The 23,379-nt window shown below is 36.8% G+C and overlaps 1 pseudogene; it reads left to right on the top strand.

The window, feature by feature from the left end:
* The first annotated feature begins 1,745 nt into the window (after nt 1-1,745).
* LOC101405970 (cordon-bleu protein-like 1) lies at nt 1,746-22,425 on the top strand (annotated as a pseudogene).
* Nucleotides 22,426-23,379: the final 954 nt, after the last annotated feature.

The raw sequence follows: 23,379 nt of genomic DNA, 5'->3' as shown, positions 1-23,379 counted from the left end.
ACCCTCCACCCACTGTCAAGTTATGTTTTCTGGTTAATTCCTACTCACTTCAAATTCATCTTAGGCTTTTCCTCCTCAGGTCAACTCACGCTGACCCTCCAGTGTAAGCACTTCCAATGGAGAGACCTGTCTGTTTTGTTTCCCAGGAGCCAAAAACAGTAACAAGTATGTAATCCCTCCATGAACGACTCAAAATACCCTTCTTACAATGGATTATTTGTTTTTTTGTTATGTCACAGAAAAGAACAACATAAAAATAGGATTGTAAAGAAAATTTCTTTCCTAACTAGTTAAATAAAGACTAGGGATATTTTCAGTCATGTATTCAAGTCCTCACCAGTTTCAATTTGGATCCTGAATCATGACTATGCAGTATATTTTTCTTTACAGATTGTTCTGCTTTTCAGCTGTACTTCACCTTTCTTTAAAAACTCGTAGCATGTTTCCTTGTAAGGCTTCATCTCTGACGGACAAAGTTGAGCTCTAGAGACCTCTGGTGGCAAAATGCAAATAAGATAATGAGAAGATGGTCAGCATGGTGTGGCTTGAGCAAAACTGCTAAGAATGTTAAGTGTGTTTCTGTTGCCCTTGAACACTCTTCCTTCCGTGTTACTTTCAGTTTTGAGTACCCACTTTGAAACTCTGACGCTCCCGCCCTGCCTCTGTTGTCTTCTACCAGCCCACTCTTTTCAACAAGGTTGCTCTTATCATATTTTTCTCCATCATTAGCCATTCCATCCAAACTTGTTTTATGCCCTATTCCCTAAGAGTTTGGCTCTTTGGCAGCAATAAAACAATCAATGGATTCAAGCTAACTGATTTATCTCCTAAATAAGTTAACATACAGTACTGCCTAGAAAAGTTAAGGATCCTTTTGGGTTAAAGATGCACTGCTATAATCATGATTGCACTGTAATTATTACAATTATCAGCTATTTTGGCGCTCCTTTTACAGCATACCTCTTCAAAAGAGATGTCTATAATGCCCGTCTTCACCTAACTCTCCTCGCGTTCTCTCTTGAACTCATTTGGATAAGTCTGTTTTTTGTTTTTTTTTTCCTACCATTTCACCAAAACTGCTCTTGTCAAGGTCACCAGTGACCTCCATTAGTCGAAATCCAAGCTAACATCTCCCTCTCCCCCCTCCTCCCTCTGTCTCTGGCCCGCTGCCTCGCTGGCCCAGATGCAACCAGCCTCGCTCCCACCTCCAGTTAGTGGTTGGGAGGAGGTGGGACCAGGTCCTGAGCTCGGGGCAGGAGAATGGTTCAGGGCCTGGGAAAGGCCTCGCAGCGCCAGGAGAGCTACAAGGAACCCTGCCTGCGGGGCAAGGGAGGCGCTGGGCTGAACCAAGAAGTTTCTCATTTTCTTCCCCATTCGAGTCCCTGCTTGAGAGCCGAGCGGAAAGCGCGCCAGACCAGGAGGGGCGAGTGGGAGGAGAAGCCGTGGGAGAGCGCAGAGCCCTCGGCAGCAAATGGACTGTCGAGTCCCTGCGAGAGCAGAATGTCCCACCCACCTAGCCACCCCAGCTCCCGCACCTGCTGCACCCCCGCTTCCGCAAAGAGAAAAAAGCTGAAAGCCAGTGCGCCACTTCCTCAAGCTGAGACCAAAGACGTTGTTTCTTCCGTTGACAATTCTGTACAATCTTCTACTTTCATCAGGGAACAGAAGGAAGACATGATATAGACACTGATCTCTCTACCTGGAGTATGTTCAAATTTACTACGATTCATGGCAGTAAACCCATGATGGACTTGTTGATATTCCTGTAGGCACAATATCATTAAATCCTTCAGGCTGCACAGTTCATCTGTCAGTTGTAAAGAACTTCATTATCTCTAAGCCAAATACTCCAATTAGAATGTTGGAAGTGGAGAAAGTAATTTTAAAGTAAACAATTTTGGATTAAAGAAGAACCCCACACCTATAATAGGAGAAAACTGTGAGAGGAGTGATCAGTTTTAAGAAAACCCAGAAGTCCTGCATCTGGGTGGATTGAGGTGGTGCTACCTCAGCCCAGAAAGGGGCAAATTTTGTAATTCTTTAACTCACAAGAGATACCTTTATAAAAAGTACCCCCTTCCCCGGGGGTGCTTTTTCTCATGTGTATAAAGGGCACTGCATGACTAGCAGTGGTCTTGTCTCAGGCCCTCAGGGCTCAAGGGAGTTGGTCTCACTCATAGTTAAGAGTCTCTCCAGTCATATCTGGCAAGACAGTTTCAAACCACATGCCCCTGGGGCTTACCCAAATGAGGTACCCAGCAGCAGCACCTCAAAATGTGAGTGAGGGGGCTGATTACGGAGTTTGAGCCTCTTAACCCTGGGAAGGCTCCTCTGACTTTGCTCAGAAGGAGCAAAGGCTCCTCTGGCTTTGCCAAGAGCACCAGCGTTCAGGCCCAAGGGCAATTCCATGTGGCAGTTTAGGATTAAGGTGTGGGAACCAGGCTGCCTGATGGGAATCCTTGACTATCTGCTTTATTGCCTCTGTGATCCTGGACAAGCTACTCAGCTTCTTTGTCCTTCTGTTTTACCTTCTGTGAAATGGGCAAAAAAAAAAATGAATGTGTAGCTGCCATCTACAAAGAGTTTAATTTTACTCTGACGCTTGTCTGAAGGGTCTGCAACCAGCTGGAGGTCAGAGTCTGTGACTTTAATGAGGAAGGACCATCTCAGAGGCCCACAGAAAAGAACTGCACCAGGCCCTTCAAATTCCCTACACTCCAAAGAATAGACTCTTGGGGACAAGCTTCTGATGGTTTTGCTTGGACGATGCTCAGACCTTTCTAGTGTGCTGATCAGGATTTCCACAACTCTTTTCAGTTGAGAAACAGACAATTTCATGAGATTGCTAACCCAAGATCCAGTGCAATAAGAATTAGTGACGTAAAGCTGAATGAACTGATGAGGGAAATTTTACTGTGGTTGTTTGGAATACTGTTCACGTTGTTTTAATGTTTGAGTTTCTGTATCCATAAGGACCCTCTTTCTCTTTGAAGCTGGCTGTAACTCTTAACAATCTGATAGATTCTTTGGTAAACTGAAATGAAATATTTTTAAATAATATCTGATTTTAAATGTCTGCCCTCACCCACTCCAGATTCAGAGATGTATATTACTTTTCATGGTAATGTAGTCATTGCAAAGTTTCAAAAAGAAAAGAAACCCAGCAGACAATAGTGAGAGTTAGTTCCTGTGTCCCTGTTATATGCAGCAAATGTAATTTTGATCAACCCATCCTATTGTTGAGGGATTAACAAACTCAGGAGATTCTCTACTCCACAAAATCCCTTAATGACATGGGCCCAAAAGAGTGGTATGCTGTAGATGTCAGCAAAGAGTCTTGCCCAACATCACAAAAACTAGGCATTATGAAAGAGAAAGAAAATAAAGGGTTTTCCAGCTTTTTCCAAGTTAATAAGAAAAAGCAGGAGCAAACTGCAAGTACCCTTCAATACTTCTAGTAAGTAGGCCTTGTCTGACTTTTATGAGTTTCAATATAATTTCCAAATTGTGTATTTCAAACTCCTGCCATCAGGTCCACCAAAGAAGACATGAGATCCATTGCCTTCAATGCTAGAGTCACAGAGTGCCCCACAGGAACTTGCCCACACCCACGGGAGACCAGCTATTTGTGCAGTGCATTCTATGAGTATTGATGAAACAAATTAGGGTCTCTGTGGAGCAAGTATAGTGAGAGCGGGCTCCCTGCAGCTCAGTACCACATCTTTTGGAATTCGTCTTTGAGAAGAACAAAGCAAAAAGCACCATCTCCACCCTCTAGAATATTCCCCACATAAAAGTGATGAGAAGAGCCACATGAATGCTCTGCAGTCAGTAGAAGCTGTTGATGAAAATAGCACTCAGAAACAAACTCTGCTAGAAACCACCCAACCCAGATGCCTCCTTGGCCATGGGCTTCCCAGTCATGAACAGTGCCCTGTCCCCCAACTAACAGGTGAGACTTCTGTCTCTGATTGCCCAGAAATAACTGATGCAGCCATAGTATCACTGAAATCTGGAATAAGTTCTTAATCCAGGCTTGAAGAGATAGATAAAAATGAGTTGAATGCAATGCCTAAAGAGGCTGAAAATATTTCTCTGAAGTCACAAGACATTTCTTTTGTATCTACTGAAGTAAGACATATGCAAAAAATGATCCTGACTCAGCCCCTGGCAGTGATACTGGAGAGTCCTCACAAAACTCCATGGAATAAAACAAGAAACTAGAAACACAGATGGAGAAGGACCACATGTTATGACATACCGTACAGACAATGACGGGATGACAGTAGGCTGAGTAAGAAAACTGAAGTCGTTGGGCCCAAACCAAGAAAATGATAAAATGAAATGTTTCTTTCCAATTAACACAGAAGATAATATGACACATGGAGTTCGGAGAACAGAAATCAGTGTAGGAGATGTTAGCAAAAATAACAATATGGTCATTGAAGTTGACAGACTATCAAACTACCAGGCATGTACAACTCATATCACACACATTACAAGGAAAATGCTCTAGCATCTTCATTAGTATTGGATCAAAAATTGAATCAACCCGGTGCAGAAAGGTAACAGGCAAGATGCACAGTGTAATGATGATCTTTTGATTCCTTTAGATGAGATTGATAAAAATTCAACTTCTTAGATAAAGAATCATACACTTTATAGACAACACTACAAACCCAAGTCAAAACCTTCAAATGAAATTACAAGACAGCATATATTCAGAATTGGAACAGCTACTCACTTAAACTGAAATCTCCCCTGGGAGTGGTGCAACAGGTGCACAGTGCAATGAGCATGACTGATGGTGCAGTGGCTAATCTTCTGAAAGCTACTTCCAGATCTATTAGAGATTCTGGTACATCTCCATTTATACCAAATTTGGAAGACATAAACAATATCTTGGAGTTAAAACTTAGATCAAATGTTTCAAATCCCCAGGACAAATCAAGTTCTTTTTTCTTGAAGAAGCAGAAAAGACTAAGTGACATCTGCAGCTGCCAAGAGTGTCGATGTTGCTCCTAATCCTACTCAAAATGAACAGTAAAATACAGAGGTGTAAAGGAATACAGTCTTGTGTCCCTTAAAGACAGGGATAAGTTCTGAGAAACGCGTTGTTAGGCAATTTTGTCATTGTGTGAACATCATAGAGTGTAGTTACACAAACCTAGACTGTACAACCTATTACACACCTAGGCTATATGGTACTAGTCTTATGGGACCACCGTCACATGTAGTCCATCATTGACCAAAACATTGTTATGCGGCACATGACTGTACGTAGTTTCCCCAAGTAAACTCTTTCTCTCTTACATTAATCAGCTAACTTTCCTCCCCAGCCTCATATTAAAAAACAAGAAAAACAAAAAAACTGTGAGTTTGATGACATCAGTTGGAAACATAGATGTCTGTACTCCTCCAATAATTCTGAAAACTGTTCTTCTTCTTGCTAGTCAGTTAGAAGCACTAAATCTGAAGACTGAAAATTTTCAGCTCCCCTGTCCAGACTTGAGTTCCTCTTCAACTTTTACCCTTACTGTAGTGGAAAGATCACAGTCTTACAGTAAAACAGGTACTATCCCTAATGAGTCATCCAGTGGAGGTGCTTCTACCAGGCATCCAGTGAACACAGAGGAAGGGAAGACTAGTTCTGTAAACAAACCAGTAGACATCCCACAACCCAGAGAAAACAACTCTGCTTGTAATGAACTGAAATCTCAATTACTGTGCCCAACTGCCCACCCATCATTCACTTTTAAGAGCCAAACTTCTTTAACATTCCAAAGACCTGACCCAGAGCAGAACTAAAAGTTTTTTGACTGCAATCTATTCTGAAGAGGTTGCTGTCAAATCAAAAAAATTTGTTGTTCCTTTAAATGTGTTCCTTTAAATACTATTCCTTTAGATCTATGAATTGATGATTATGATTCATGCCCCCTGATGCACAGAAGAGCTGTTAAATGTTGCCCCTCCACTTTGCATACCAACTTCATAGTACTGCAGAATATTTGCAAAGTGTGTTTATATATAAATCTTAAAATTTAATAATTTGTGCTAGGGCTTTTAATGCCAGAAGAATTGTAAGTATTTATATTTTTTGTCTTAAAAAATAAATATCCTTTAGAACATTAAGAAAAAACTGCAAATTACTTTCTTTTTTAAAAAATGAGATGGCTGGCTCCATGGCTTAGTGGTTAAGTGCACGCGCTCCGCTACTGGCGGCCCAGGTTCGGATCCTGGGCGCACACCGATGCACTGCTTCTCCGGCCATGGTGAGGCCGAGTCCCACATACAGCAACTAGAAGGATGTGCAACTATGACATACAACTATCTACTGGGGCTTTGGGGAAAAAAAAGGAGGAGGATTGGCAATAGATGTTGGCTCAGAGCCGGTCTTCCTCAGCAAAAAGAGGAGGATTAGCATGGATGTTAGCTCAGGGCTGATCTTCCTCACACAAAAAAAATAAAAAATAAATTAAAAAAATAAAAAATGAGAAAGAATCACTTTTTGTTGACTTCAATTGCTGATTTTGTTGATCGACTTACATACTCTACAATGGTGACCCTGACAAAGGATAAATTAGGCTTATATTCATATGGCACATTAATAACTGGGTGAGCATACATCTGATATTTGCTACCTCAAAGCTACTCTTTAATTAGAAATGTTTATAAGTTATGTTAAATATTTACGAGTTATATTATACTAAAAAGAGGATCTAGAAAGCTAGTGATATTGAAAATATGTTTAGTCTAACACATTTTTAATGATGAATCATTTAGTATGTAAGACGTCTTGTATTTTTTATGTAATTACAAAATCAGTGCCAAGTTAATGGGAAGGTTGTATTATTTTAATATTTTATTAACATGTGACTCTTGGTTTTTACATATCTTTAGAACTTAAATTGCACAAGGAGAATTTCAAATAAATATTTTCTCTATATAATTATGACATTATTGTTTCACAAATATTAGACATTCCATGTGCCCGAAGTTTTAAAGAACTTCTTATGAAAATGTTACTACGTTGTGACAGTAGTTTCACAGTTGATATGTAGAGAAGAAGAAGGGTTGATTTTTGTCCATTTGAAAAAATTTAAAGACTATTGGGAGTTCCAGAAATCGTGGTTTTCATTCTAGTAAAACGGTAACATAAAATCATTTTATAGAGTTGCAATGAATGTCAACCAAGAGTTCTGGCAAATATTACAAACTTAGTCATTATGAAGGAGAAAGAGAATAAGGAGTTTTATATAAATTTGCAATATTAGCATCTAAACCTACATAGTAATTTTATTTTACCATTTCATTAGAATTACAACCACAACTTCTGGAATATATATAGGTACACTAAAGCTAGACCTGTTAAGAGAAATAAAGCCTAATTTGCTAGCTTATACCTTATAGACTTTTGGAGTCTATAAGTTGTTGGTGTTCTGTTCCCACCTTAAGAATTGAAATGGTTACTTACGCTAAGAGCTGATCGTGAAGTTAAGTTGGTTTTCACTAAAAGTGCTGGGAACTTCACTACTCAGCTTCACTAAGCCCTTTTGGAAAATGTGTTGGTTATTTCCTGGCTTAGTAAAAATAAGTTATTTTTTTAAAAAGTGTATGATGATCACATCTCAGTTGTCATCTTACTCAACCATCAGCAGCATTTAACTTATTTGATTACTACCTCCTTGAAATTCTTTCTTGAGAAAACCAATGTTTTTTCCTGAATTCTTCTGCTTTTATCATTGGTCCATTTCAATTTCCTTGCTGGCTACTTTTCCTCTTTCCACTCTCTCAGTGTTGGAGTACTCCAGTTCTTGGACCCTTTTTTATCTGCACTTATTTCCTAGGAGATCTCATTCAGTCTCATCCTCGGTCTGATGATAGCCACATTTATATCTCTAGACCTAGTCTCTTACCTGTTCTGCAGCCTAATGTATTCAACTAGATTCCTGACATCCCTGCACTGATATATTTTTGTGTGTGTGTGAGGAAGATCAGCCCTGAGCTGACATCCATACCAATCCTCCTCTTTTTGCTGAGGAAGACTGGCTCTGAGCTAACATCTATTGTCAATCCTCCTCCTTTTTTTCCCCAAAGCCCCGGTGGATAGTTATATGTCATAGTTGCACATCTTTCTAGTTGCTGTATGTGGGACGCCGCCTCAGCACGGCCAGAGAAGTGGTGCCTCGGTGCGCGCCCGGGATCTGAACCCAGGCCACCAGTAGCGGAGCATGTGCACTTAACTGCTAAGCCACGGAGCCAGCCCCTTCAATGATATTTTAATAGGCACTTCACATTTAACATGACCCAAACTGAAAATATAATCCTTTACTCTATACAGGCTTCTTTCTGTCTTCTCATTAATTATCAAATACATTCTACTGGTTGTTTTTTCTCTCATATTTCATATCTAATACATAAAAATAAATCCAGAACACATTCAGATATTGTCTCCCTTCAAGATATATCTACCTTAAAAATAGATATCAATCCAGTCTCACCTGATTATTGTGGTGGGCTCTTGACTAGTGGCCTTGCATCTATCTCCTCATCCCCATAGTCTATTCTGCACAAATCAATCAGAATGTTTTCATAAAAATGTAAATCTGATGATATAAGCCCTGATGGCAAAATTTAAGTTGCCTTCCTATGTCACAGAGTAAAACCTGAAGGTTTCCCTGTGGTTCACAAGTTACTATACGATCAGGCCCCCATCTACAGTCCTACTTCAAATTTGTATCTTACCACAGTTCTCCTTGTTGCCTGTGGTAGTCACCTTGTCTTCCTTGAGCCAAGTGTTCTGCCTCAGGCCTTTGTACTTGTTTCTTCTGCTTGGAAAACCCTCTCCCCAGGTTCCAACATGGCTTGTGTCTTTATTTCCCTCAGATGGCTCCTCAAATGCCATCTTATCAAAAGCACTTTTCTGATAATCTTTCTTTTCTCTATAATCACCCAAACCTGTTTTATTTTTCTTCAAGATATTTGTAGCTTGACGTATAATATAGCCTGACATATAACATACATTTTAAATGTCTTCTGTATCCTCTTTCTAGAGTGGAAACAGAAATTTGGCTTTTTTTTTTTTTAAAACTGATGTGTTTGTAGTACCTAGAAATGTATCTGGCTTATAGTAGATGCACAATAGTGAATGAGTGAATAATTGATTTAAAATCCATATTATGGATTTTGTCACATATTATTGTCACTTATATGACTAGGAAAAGTATTTATAATTCTGTATTGCACAATCAATGGCATAGAGACTATAGCATGAATTTTTCTACTCTATACTAGACAACCTCTCATCAAGACTTAGGGAGTGGCAGGTTCCTGTACAGGGAATTACAAACTGTTGAGTCACTGTTTGAAGTGAAAATTGACATTTTCACTTTTCAGAACTGTGTCCTGATATTTCCTTTATGTGACTTTTTTTTGTTACAAAAATAATCTTTTAAAATTTGTCTTTGATTTTTATTTTTCAAAACTTTTATTTTGAGATAATTCACATACAATTGTAAGAAAAAATACAGAAAGATTCCATAAACCCTTCACTCAGTTTTCCCTGATGTCATTTTGTCATTTTTAGGATATATATCTTATAAGTGTGTTGTTAGATTTGTACTTAAGCATTTCATTTTCTTTGGAAGAATTGTAGATGGTATTGTCTTTAATTTTGGTTTGCACATGCTTGTTGTTATTATATACAAACAGTTGTATATGTGTGTGTTGATCTTATAATGCAACATGCTGAATTCATTTATTAAGTCTAAGTATTTTTCTTTTTTTGAGATTCCTTGGGATGTTCTTCATAGACAATCATGTTATCTGGAAATAGGGGCTATTTTATTTCTTCCTTTACAATCTGTATGCCCTTTTTTTCTTTTTCTTGTCTTATTGCACTGGCTAAAACTTTCAATACGATGTTGAGTAAAAGTGGTGAGAGTGAGTTTCCTTGTCTTTTTTCTGATCTTAGGGGAAAAGCACTCAAGTCTTTCACTATTAAGTATAAAGTCAATTTCATAATTGTAAGTGGTCTTTATCAAGTTAAGGTAGTTCCTTCTCTATTCCTAGGTTTATGAGTTTTAATGACGAATGTTTGCTGCATTTTGTCAACTGCTCTTTTTGCATCAATTGATATGATCATATAAAGCTTCTGGTGTAAGTATAATTAAAACCCAGAATCAGAGGACTAAAGAGGATCCTGCCATTGATTAAAATATTTAAATAAATTAGTAGCCATAAAAGAAATAAAAACCCTGCAGCAGCTCATTTCATATTACTATTTCACAAGGAAAATGGAGTTTAATAAAGGAAATGAAAATCTCCACCTAAAAGTCACTAATGTAGGTCTCTGTTAGAGCATATTAAATAGACACACAGGAGATATCATCTGCCTCCAGATCCTCTGGATGTAAACTGGGGAAAGGATTAAAGGTATTTCAAAGAAGCTTATCACAATGTGTTCACTTTTTTCTGTTGACAACATTATTTAATAAACTATAAACCTAGCTTAGTGTCTTTTGGCTGCAAAGGAGTCATTTAAATACAACATATACAGTGAAAGCCTAGCTCCTTAGTACTTGTGTCACAAGTTAGAAAAACTATAGAACTGTTTTAGATCATTGTCACCTGAATGGGACAATTTCAATTTCAACTTTTTCCAGCATTGCCCTTAGCTTGTTATCAGGAAAACTGTAGCAGACTTATCCTTTTGGTCGAGGTAGGAAAGATTATCCAGTGGGTAAGACATATCATGAGATTGTTAAATCAGCTTGGACTAGTTCTTCAACTGTGTCTTTCACAGACACTTGGTAAGTATTCTTTGTTCAAAGACAACTTTGAGCTTCTATAAAAAAGCAAATTAAAAAGAAGTATTTAAATCACTAGAAGTGACACCCTTTTCCATTAACAAATTAAGTTATTTCAGAATATAAGCTGCTGACGAAGTCCTTAACTTGTGGAACACTACATTTGGCTTATTTTGGACCTTAAAACATAGTTTGAATTAAAGACTACACATTTTATGTGAAGATGATTAATCACTGATATTTAATAACTATCAAATGCCTCATCATATGTATTTTTTCCTTCTTAAAAGTTATAGAAATATATAAAAGATCTGTAAGCCAAAAAAAAAGGACAAATGTAAAATTCTACTATCCTAACATAAACACTATTGCCATTTCCTGCCATTTATATACCTATTTATGTCATTTTTAATGACCCAGGTAAAACAAATTAATGTTTGTTTTTATTTTGGTTTATTATTTTATTATAATTATTATTGGTTTATTATTATTTGGTGACTTTTAAACTTGAGATGAGGAGGAGGAGATTGTCCTTTGAGAGCTGGACTATGACATAAACATTTAGATCATAAGCAAAAAATTTTAAGTAGGAGTTTGAAGAGCCTCCTTCAATCAAACAGTTAGAGTATAGCTCCAGGCAAATTTGGACTTTTTTCATGAAAAAATATGTTAAAACTAACTTATCCAACATTTAAAGAAAAGAAAAACAACACAGAAGAGGAGGATAGTCCAGTGAGAAAGTAAGAAAATACATAAAATTTGGTTGGTGGTTGATCAATATTTTCTAGGGAAGAGGGAGTCCAAAACCAAGGAACTGTATTATCACAATCTTATTGGTGAGTCTCTTTGTATATATTGGCTGAGGGACTTTTAGTAAGATTCTCAGTTCTTCTTTGCTTTGATTGACCACAGAAAGAGAATTCACAGTGGAGGAGGAATTAGGCTTTTGGTTCTTATGACAGTCCTTCAGTGTAAATATCAGTATAGTTGCATTTCCATGTGTACCTGCATCTTATGTTTATTTTAGTTTCCATAAATTAGATTCCCTAGACCCAGACAAACTTCAGTATTTTCAAATCAGATGGGCAAATTCTTGATGTGGGTATCCAGTTCAGTTGGAGGCAGCTTTTCTCTACATATGAGAAGGAAAAAACCTGCCCCTGACACATGGGAACTGGCCCACCACTAACAGCCAGGACTTGAAGTTGCTAGGAGCTGACCAGGCATTCAGTCAGGCTTTGGCATTTTCCTGTTGAACAGATGGAACATCACAGGACACCAACCTCAGTCAAGGCCACTCTGTGAGTGTAATAAAGTAAAACAAAACCTCCAAAACAAGCAGAGAAACAAACAACAACAAAAAAGCCAAGAACATCTCATAATTTTCTAAGCACAACAAAACAAGGTCACAAAACCCGTAAAGATACCAAATGACTCCCCTCTCCCTGCTAACACGACTGACTACTGCTTCTTTACAGATTACGGCTTTAGTCTCACTTCACTCTTTCCTCCTGGATCAGAATCCTTAAGATATCTAAACACAGAATTACCCTCCCTTCCTGACAGGTTCCAATCTAAAGCAAAGCCTCACTTTCTTCAACACTCCCCTGAATCAGCTAACATAAACCCAAATTCTGAAGAAGTCTTTTCTTATATCCCTTTACTGAGAAGCCCATGGTTCCCCATGGAGTGGAGTCTCTCACTGCAAGGAGAAGTAAAGCAACTTCGTATAATTATTAGTGTATTCCTGGTCTTCTGCTATTAAGTATTGACACATGGCATCATATGCCTTTACTCTCTAAATTTCATCACTCTATTATCCGGGGAGAAAAAAGCTATCTTGTTCCATGTTCTTTATTATTATAACTATAATTTTATTGGCTGCATTATACTCTATCAGTTGAATTTTCCATAGTTTAGTTAACAATTCTCCTATTGTTGGATACAAATCATTTTCAGTTATTACTGAGGCCATAAATATACCTGTGGAAATTGTTTTTTATATTTAAGAATTTTTAAAGATATAAATTCCTAAGAGTGCAACTACTTGGTCAAATTATTTAAACATTTAAAATCATAAGTAAAAAATGAATAACCATTACGTATTACCTAAATAATAAGTGATGATATGTTAACATTTTAGTTATTGCCAAATTGTTTTTAAAACTTACATGACCACAAACTATGTATGACTAGCCTTTTCAGACAATTTAAAAAATATTATTATCATTTTTATGTTAATTCAATAGGCAGAAAATTGTAGGTAGAACTTCATTGTAGGTTTGATTTTAGTGTCTTAGATTATTAATCTATTAGTTAAGTTGAATAACATCCCATATATTGAATTATTATTTATATTTCCTGTTTTACTAATAATCTCCTAATGTTCTTTTTCATAAATCTATTGGGGTATCTATCTTTTTTCTTTTCAATTTGTGTCTGTTATTTAAAAATCTTGTTTTGAGGTCCAGAAGAGGAATGCTAATGTGGAAGGACAGAGCATTAAGATTAAAGAAGGATCCTTTTCTAATTCAGAAAAACTTCTTCAACCAAGCATGTCTTTGGGAGGGATATCATGGAGCAGTGACAAACAAAAGGAACAATTGTTTGGGCTTCCAGATTGGCCAAAATGAATCTTAGCAAACAATAGGTAGCTGATGTCACAGCCAGAGCCCCTTCATAGCCTATATGAGTTCTTTATATAATTAATGTATTTATTATTTGCAATATTCACTGAAAATATTTCAATATTTATTATTTTTTAAAATTTAGTTATTTTTATTTATAGAGTTAAGTATAAATTGAGGTTAAATAAGACATTTTTTCCCATTATTGAATTTTCAATATGTTTTTAGCTTATGAGGGCACAGTATTGGTACTCATAGAATATTCCATTTAGATTCATATATGCATACATATTTCATTCATCTAGAATATATTTTGGTGTATAGTATAAAATAAAATAATTTTTTTCTACAAAGTTGTCCCCCATTTGGGTTCAACACCTTTATTGAGTGATGTGTTTATTTTTCATGGATTATTTTGCTATCTTTAAAACAGATATAATACTTTTCCATGAAAATATATATATATAGATTACCTATTTTGTTTAATTTGTCTGTATTATGTCAGATTCACACTGGAAAAATTAAGTTTTGAAATATGTTTGATATTTGATAAGAATATTCAATCTACTATTATTCTTTTCAGAATTATCTTTGAAATTTTTGCTGTTTATTCTCTTTATCTCAAGTGTTTTGAACACTTATTGCTTAATATATTTTAAAATTTTGAGAGTTAAATGAAGTAAATATTTTTCAGAGTAATATATTTCTTCTGTTTCTTCTCATAACATTATTTTTCTTCTGCACAGAGGATCGTGTTTATAAAATGCATATCTTTCTGTTTTCTCATCACTGGAGAGAAAATCCTCTATGGATGGAGACATATGCTACTATGGAACAAGATATCAGCAAATGTGAACATATAGCCCTTGGGTTTTGGACATTTTCATTAAGGAATTGAAAACTTTCAAAATACCATCTCTAATGTAAAATTGGAGAGCAGTTTGGTCATATAGAGATATTATAACTTCTAGTACTTGACAGTATTACTACATGCTGCTACTCTTTTCCATGGGTAAACCTAAGTAGCCCCTTGAGGTCAGTAGAAGACTACAAAGTGCAATTGAGGTTCAGAAGAGAAAGGTGCATTCAAGGCAGACAGGCCCGAGCCTTGTGTTACCGCTGTTGCTAAGATTCTTAGAAATGCTGCTGGTACAAACCAAAGGTGATGCAAATGGGCTTTTTGCTGAACTTTTTATTCTGGCTCTCTAGGTGGAGGTGTGGCTATCTTCTACTTTTAGTTGTGAGAATTCTACGGCTCACTTATTCCATATATAGAGTTGTGGTGCAGGCAGTGTGCAAAAGTCAAAGGAATCCTCGTCTCAAGTAGGGGCTCTTCGTTGGCCTCCTGCACTCTTCCTGATGTCATTTCCTAAGCTAGTGTAGCATTGCTCATCTGTGCAGTTTCTCCTGTTCTCCAAGCCTGTTTTAAAGACGGCCGTTAGAAGTGCTCAAAGGCTACTTTTTAATCCCGTCCCAGTTCTCTATCTGTCATGGCTCAGGTAGTAAAACTCCTTCTGGCCATTAAGGAACTTACTTAATTCTATTCTACCAGTTGCTGTAGTTGTAGAACTGTCTTCCATATTCTGACACATGTTCATTTTATAATATACTTGGGTGTCATTCTGGACTTTCCTCAAGTCATGTATATTGAAGGGTATTTTAATGAGGGATTGGAAGAAATTACCCTTCACCAGATGTCTCTGTTATTTTCAGACATGTGCCGCCATTTGCTTTAAAGGTATCTGTGCTTGATCTCAGTAAAAGGTTCATGAATGAACACACTTGGCATTGCTCCCCTATTCTCTGTAAACTTCGTGATCATATATCCAGTCTTGCTTCACTTGGATCTTAATGTCTACACTTCTTACAAGCACACACTTTGAAGGAGGATATTGTTCACAATTGCCTTAAAATGTATTGACATTTACATGGTTCATTGTTTGAAAACAAATTAACTGGAATTCTTTTTGTTCAACATCTGGAAAAAAACTGTTGTCTTTATTCTAGACCAGCACTGTCCAAACAACTTTCTGCAATAATGGAAATAGCCTATATCAGTGCACCCAAAATTGTAGCCATTATCCGCATGTGGCTACTGAGCCCTTGAAATGTGGCTAGATTTTTAATTTTATTTAATTATAAATAATTTAAATTAAATTTAAATAGTCACACATGATTAGTCATCAATTAATGATATGTGATTGGTGATTAGCTACTATATTGGACAGCAGGTCTAGAGCTGTGGTTTGGATCTAGGCATTAAAGCATTTTGAGAAGAATTTTTTCACTATCAATTTCTTTGTCAGGAGTGGAGTGGCAAAATTAATACATATTTCAGAACAAGCACGTTGTTACTTCTTGTGAAAAAGTGATACATTTATGGATCATAGGCATTAATCAGATATTTGTTTATTTGTTATGCTTACACAAATTATCACCCAAACAAGGTATTAATCAAGGATTGATTTTAAAAGGTCTGAAGCTTGTGGTAGTCAGAATATATTGTGTTGGGAAGCAGGAAACAGTGAAAGAATAGAGCCTCAACAAAGTTCTAATTAGGGAAAAGCTATAGTAAACTACAGGAAGAACTACGGTAGGGAGTGTAATTCATGCTTACAAGGATGGACTCTAGAGAAGAACAGGTGAATGTGAGTCTTGGCTTTGCTGCTACTAGCTGCAGTATATTGATAAGTTACATAGACTTTACAAGATTTGTTTATTTCACTACTAAAGTAGGAATAACAGTAATAGTTCCATAACTTTTAGGGTACATAGTGCAATGCCTGGGATAAAATAAACATTCTATATATGTTCACTATTCATATAATTAACTCCTCCCAACAAGTCCAAAGCATAAAATTAAATAAATTCAGAAAGATCAAATATTGAAAAAGAGCACCTCTGGTATTCAGAAAAAAATAATTTGATGATGAACATGCAGATAGATCTTCAATCTTCCCAAATTCTTAAGAAAGGGAAACAATATAACTTTATTTACAAATGCCTTTGAATACAAGTTGGTACCACTGGGAGGCAGCATAATACATTAGGTAACAGAATTTTGGTGCAGGAACAGATTTGGGTACGAGTCTCAGCTATGTTATTCAATGATTCTGTAACCTTGACTAAATCATGCAAGCTTTCCAAGTCGAGTGTTGAGTGGAAATAATAACGTCTGTCTTGACTACATCACATTAGAGCTGTGAGAATCACTTAAGAATTGTGTTAAATCACCTTTCACTGGAACCTATTATGCAGAAGGGTCTCATTCTCCAAACTTTCATCCACAGAATCACTGCAGTTATGAGGTTATGTAAGAAGCAATAAAGATTAAAAGCAATGTTTTAAGCAAAATAATTCACTGATGAACTGACACTTACAAAACTGGGTCCCACCCACCCTCTCTTCCAACCTGGCATTAGCTTCTATCTCTGTTATGACATCAAGGACATTGTGAACTGTCTTTCAACAGCTGTCAGATGCTAAAATTTGATAATACAGTGCAAATATAGCGTAATAGTATTAGCCACATGTGACTACCAAGAACTTGAAATGTGGCTAGATTTTTAATTTTATTTAATTATAATTAATTTAAATCAAATAATTTAAGTAGTCACTTGTGATTAATGGCTACTATATTGGACAGCAGCTCTAGAGCTGTGATTTGGATCTGGGCATTTAGAGAAGAATTTTTTCACCATCAATTTCTTTGTCAGCAGTGGAGTGGCAAAATTAATACATATTTCAGATGTATTAATATAATGTTACTATTTATCAAAAAATAATACAATTTCTAAATTTGCATAGGCAAATCAAAATTGCTTTCAAAATATTTAGGATTTTATGAGAGTCAGGAAAATAATATTAGGGATATGTTTAAATCACAGGCAAAGTCACTGACAAATGGGAGAATATCAGAGTTACACAAGTTAATGATTTAAATATGGTAAATCAATAGAGAAACTAAGAAGATTGGTAGATGCTTCAAAGGAGAATGAATTGAAGAATGAAGCATCAAGTGACACTCTTGGGAAAACTAAAATCTGGAAAGTATTCTTTTTTTTTGTACAAATGACATGTGATCATATTACAAAAGTCAAACGTGAGGTACGGTTGTGCTGTTGTGCTACTATAAAATGATGTTGAAAAATAAAGGCCCTCTAAAGATCTCAACACTTGATTCTTTCCTCACTCTAAGAATTACTGCATATACACAATTGTAGCTTAAACTTTAAATATAGGATAAACTTACTTTCAAAAACATTTTGCTGTATTTTTCAAGATAAAGCCTACATAACTTCCCTCCCCCAACATTTATTATGAAATGTCAGTCCTTCTTTTATGTTAGTTTACATAAGTAGCCTTTTTCCAGTACCAATCATACTTATATAATGAGAACCTCTAGTACATATTAAGGTGATTTATTTAGGAAAAATTAAAATCGGATTTGGAAATTTGTAAACTAATTTGACATGATCAGATACATACTTTGTTTTCTCCACTCTTCGCCTTTGCATCAATTGTGCCTCCTCCCACATTTGCCACTATTCTGAATATATAATACATAAAGTTACTAAAAAACTTTTTAAATAATGTATGGTCAAAATATAAAGAAAAGCAAGAAAAACAAAATCCAGAAAAATTATAATAATATTCAGAATATACATATATAGTGACTTTCTTGTTTCACACAATGTTATGTTTGTGAGATTCATTTTTGTCGTCGACGTGTAGCTATGTAGATCATTAATTTTAATCACTGCAATAGTAATTAAATCAATTCTGCTTTGGATGGACATTTGAAGTGTTTCCTGTTGTTTGTGGCTTTAATGAAAACAGCTACAATGAACATTCTTTACATGTATCCTGGTAAATGTAATCACAAGTTCTTTACCAGTTTCTCTAGGAAAAAGACCTAAGAGTAGAATTTGTTGTTCCTTGGGAATGCTTATCTGCTACTTTCCTAGATAATATTAAACTGTTTTTCAAAATGGTTGTACATTTCCATCCTTGATGGATCCTTGTTGCTGTTGCTTCATAATCTCTTTGATATTTGGTGGTGTTAGAATGTACTAAATTTTGCCAATCTAAACACTATAAAGCCATTTCATAGTGGTTAAATTTTGCTTTTTCTTCTGATTATGACTGAGAATAATCACCTTTTTTATGTGTACTAGTTATTTGGATATCCTCTTGTTTGAAAGCCTTTTCAAGTTTTTTGCCCGTTTTTGCTTGTGGGTAGTCTATATCCTATGTTATGTTGATGTTTTTTAATATACTTTGATGCTAGTCCATTGTCCATTGTAAGTGTTGCAAATATCTTTTCTGATTTTTCCATCTATATTCACCAGGGACATTAGCCTATAGATTTTTTTTTCTTGTAGCATCCTTATATGGCTTTGCTATTAGGGTAATACCGGCCTTGTAAGATGAATTTGAGAGTGTTCCTTCCTCCTCAATTTTTGGAAAGAGTTTGAGAAGGATTGGCATTGATGTTTCTTTAAATGTGTGTTAGAATTCACCAGTGAAGCCATCTAGTCCTGAGGTTGTCTTTGTTGGGAGGTTTTTTGATTACTGATTCAATCTCCTTATTGTGTTGGTCTGTTCAGATTTTCTATTTCATCATGATTTAGATTTGGTAGGTTGTATGTTTCTAGAAATGTATCCATTTCTTCTAGGTTGTCCAATTTCTTGGCATATAATCTTTTATAGTTGTTTCGCATGATCCTTTGTATTTCTGTGGTGTTATTTGTAATGTCTCTTCTTTCATTTACCATTTTTATTTATTTGAGATGCTATGTCTAGCTAAAGACTTGTCAATTTTGTTTATCTTCTCAAAAAGCCAACTCTTAGTTTTATTGATCTTTTCTAATGTTTTTCTATTCTTTATTTATTTCTGCTGTGACCTTTGTAACTTTCTTCCTTCTGCTAACTTTGGGCTTAGTTTGTTCTTGTTTTTCTGGTTCCTCGTGGTGTAAGCTTAGGTTGTTCATTTGAGGTCTTTCTTTTTTCTTAATGTAGGTATCCATCCCTATGAACTCTCCTCTTAGAACTGCTTTTGCTGTATCCCCTAAGCGTTGGTAAGATGTGTTTCCATTTTGTTGTTTGTTTCAAGATATTTTTTGTTTTCTTCTTTGACCTTCTGGTTGTTCAGGAGTGCGTTGTTTAATTTCCACATGTTTGTAAAATTTCCAGTTTTCTTCCTGTGATTGATTTCTAGTGTCATACCATTGTGGTTCGAAAAGATATTTGGCAAAATTTGAAATCCTTTTAAATTTGCTAAGACTTGTTTTGTGACCTAACATATGATCACATAACTCTGCAAAATGTTCTGTTTGTGCTAGACAAGAACATGTACTGTGTTACTGTTAGATGAAATGTTCTGTAAATGTCTGTTAGGTCCATTTGGTCTAAAGTATACTTCAATTTCAATGTTTCTTTATTGGTTTTCTGTCTGGATCATCTATCCATTGTTGAAAGTGGGGTACTGAAGTCCCTTACTATTATTGTATTTTTGTCTATTATCTCCTTCAGACCTGTTAGTATTTGCTTAATACATTAGGTGCCTCAATGTTGGGTGCATATATATTTAGAATTGTTACATCCTGTTGGTGAATTGACTCCCTTATCATTATATAATGACCTTCTTTGTCCTGTTACAATTTTTGACTTAGTATCTATTTTGTCTGATATAAGTATAGCCACCACTTTTCTTTTAGTTTCCATTTGTGAGGAACATCTTTTTTCATTCCTTTGAGTCTGTGAGTATCCCTGAAGCTGAAGTGAGTCTCGTGTAGGAAGCATATAGTTGGGCCTTGTTTTCTTATCCATTCACTAGTTTATGCCTTTTGATTAGAAAATTTAATCCATTTACATTTAAACTAATTATTGATAGGTAAAGACTTACTATTGCCATCTTGTTACTTGTTTTCTGGTTGTTTTGTGTTTCTTTTGTTCTTTTCTTCCTCTCTTACTGTCTTCCTTTGTGAATTCATGCTTTTCTGTAGTGGTGTACTTTGGTTCCCTTTTCTTTATCTTGTGTATATTTACTATGGGTTTTTGTTTTGTAGTTACCATGAGAGTTCCTCAAAATATCTTATAGATAAATAAGTCTATTTTAAGTTGATAACAATTTAACTTTGATTGTATACAGCAAACTCTACATTTTTACTCTTGCACACACATATTTTATGTGATTGATGTCACCATTTACATCTTTTTATGTTGTGTATCCATTAAAAATTATTGTTGTTCTATTTTTAATATTTTTGTCCTTTATCCTTTACATTAGAGTTAAGTGATTAGCACATCACCATATTATAGCATTAGAGTATTCTGAATCTGACTATATACTTACATTTACCATTGTGTTGTATATTTTCATATGTTTTCATGTTAGTAATCAGTGTCTTTTTTTTCAGCTTGGGCTCCTTTCAGCATTTCTTGTAAGGCAGGTCTAGTGGTGACGAACTCCCTCAGCTTTTGTTTGTCTGGGAAAGTCTTTATCTCATCTTATTTCTGAAGGACAACTTTGTCGGCTAAAGTATTCTTGGTTGGCAGTTTTTTCCATTCAGTACTTTGAAGATATCATCCCGTTCTCTTTTGGCCTGCAAGATTTCTTCTGAGAAATCCTTTATGAAGGATCCTATGTATGAAAAAAATTTTTTTTCTCTTCCTGCTTATAAAATTCTGTATTTGTCTTTGATATTAGACAGTGTTATTATAATGTACCTTGGAGAAAATTATTTGGATTGAAATTTTGGGGTGACCTATTAGATTCATGAACTTGGATGTCCAAATCTCTCCCCAGGTTTGGGAAGTTCTCAGTCATTGTTTCTTTGAATAAGCTTTCTGTCCCTTTCTCCATCTCTTCTCCTTCTTGGACTCCAATGATGTATACATTATTTCTTTTAATGGTGTCTCATACAGTCCTGTAGGCTTTCTTCATTCCTTTTTATTGTTCTTTTTTTTTTGCTCTTCTGATTGGATAATTTCAATTGATCAGTCTTTGAACTCACTGATTCATTCTTCTGATTGGTCAATTATGCTATTGAAGCTCTTTACTGAATTCTTCCGTTCGGTCATTGTATTCTTCAGCTCTGAAATTTCTGTTTGGTTCTTTTTTATGTTTTCTATCTCTTTATTGAAATTTTCATTTTGTTCTTGTATTGCTTTCTGATTTTTTAAAATTGCTTATCTGTGTTCTTTTGTAGTTCTTTGAACATCTTTAGAACAATTATTTTGGATTTTTTGTTGGGCAATTCATGGATCTCCATTTCTTTGGGATCAGTTACTGGAAGTTTGCTGTGTTCCTCTGGTAGTGTCATGTTTCCCTGATTCTTTGTGATCTCTGTAGCCTTCCATAAGTATATGCACATTTAAGAAACACTCACCTCTTCCAGACTTTACAGACTGACTTCAGCAAGGAAAACTTTTACTTGTGGTGGAGGCATACTCGAGTGTACTCTGATCCTGGATCTAGTGGTGCAGGGCACCAAATGCAGGGGCACCTGGTGGATCAAGGTCCCAGGGGTGTGATATCTCTGTCTCAGATGACTGGGGAGCACAGGATCAACAACTGTATTGCCCTTGGTGAGTGTGCAGGGGTCCACAGTGGCTGCAAGAGCTGTTGAGGTCCTCAGAAGTATCTCTAGGTCCAGTGGCTAGGAGCCAGGGCAAGCAGTGGTTGTGGCTGTGGCCAGTGGTATGTCCATATTTGGCTGTGGGGGCTATCTGCAGGTCCCTGTGCAGTGGCAGGGGCCAGTTGCAGACACATACATAGTAGTGGGGGCCAGGAGCAGCAACAAGAGCTGCAGCCAACTATGGGGGCACTGGCAGCTGTAGGAGCTCTGGCTCTCAGTGTGCACTATGAGGTCTCACCATGGGTGCACAGCAGTGGAGACTGGTGTTGGGTCAGACTAGGGGCATGCAAGTACACAGCTGAAGGGGTTAGCTGCAGTAAGCCTCATGGTGCAAGTCAACGACAGTAGTGAGAGTCAGATCCAGGACAACAAGCAGCTGTGGGGGCCTTGGCTGTCAGCATGTACTTCCTTGGCTGTGGGATCTTACCATAACATCAGTGGAGGCCAGTGATAGGAGTCAGGCTGGTGATGCTCAGATGCAGAGCTGGAGGGGCTCACCCTGAGAGCACACACATTTGTAGGAGACAGCTATGAGAGTCTAGGCTGCTGTTTTGCTCTCAGGCAGCCAAATAGGACTGGGCTGGCTGCCTGTGTGGGTCCTGGGCTCCTACAGGGGTAGAGAGGGAAAGAGGGAGCCAGGAGGGACTCAGGGGGCTAGAATCTGCCAACATGAATATCTGTGGGATGAAAACCAGAGAAATGTGCAGTGGGTCCTTGGTGATTGTGCTGGCCCTTGGTTTCTTCAGTGGTGAAAGTTGCTTGGGTTCTCCGTAAAGCAGGTCACTAGAAACTGCAGTCACTCCCATGTGTGGTTGATACTAGTAGCCCCTGCTTTTCTTCCTGTTACGTCCCAAAGCGGGTCATCTGCCTGCTGCAAGACATGCCAATATTCAAGAGGCAAGGTAGTAGGAGAGAAAGGACTTTATTACAGCTTGCTAGCAAGGGGGAAGATGGCTAACTAATGTCCAAAAGAACCATCTTACAGAACAAAGACTACAGGCCAGTTATATAGTGGGCTAGTCTCCAGGTGGGGGAGGCATCTGGTCTTGGGGTGGGGGCAGATACCTGGTCTTAGTTTCTGATAGTCTTTTGTTTTGGTGGATATGCATTAGAGACTGGAGCAATGCCCTATACCCTGATTTTTCAGTTGTCATTGATGATGGCTATCAACATAGATATCTGCCGGATGGAGGGGGGCAACTCATTCCTAAGGAACTCAAAAGAACAAAGTTATCAACTTATAGCAGCTGGGAGGAGCCACAAAATCTACAGAGCATGTCTGGGTTAGTTAATCAGAAGTCA

The sequence above is a fragment of the Ceratotherium simum genome, chromosome 17 (assembly GCF_057802395.1).
Source record: "Ceratotherium simum simum isolate JZ-2026a chromosome 17, ASM5780239v1, whole genome shotgun sequence".
Taxonomy (NCBI): domain Eukaryota; kingdom Metazoa; phylum Chordata; class Mammalia; order Perissodactyla; family Rhinocerotidae; genus Ceratotherium; species Ceratotherium simum.
Note: the sequence above shows the minus strand (reverse complement) of the source record. Positions and strands in the feature narration are given on the sequence as shown.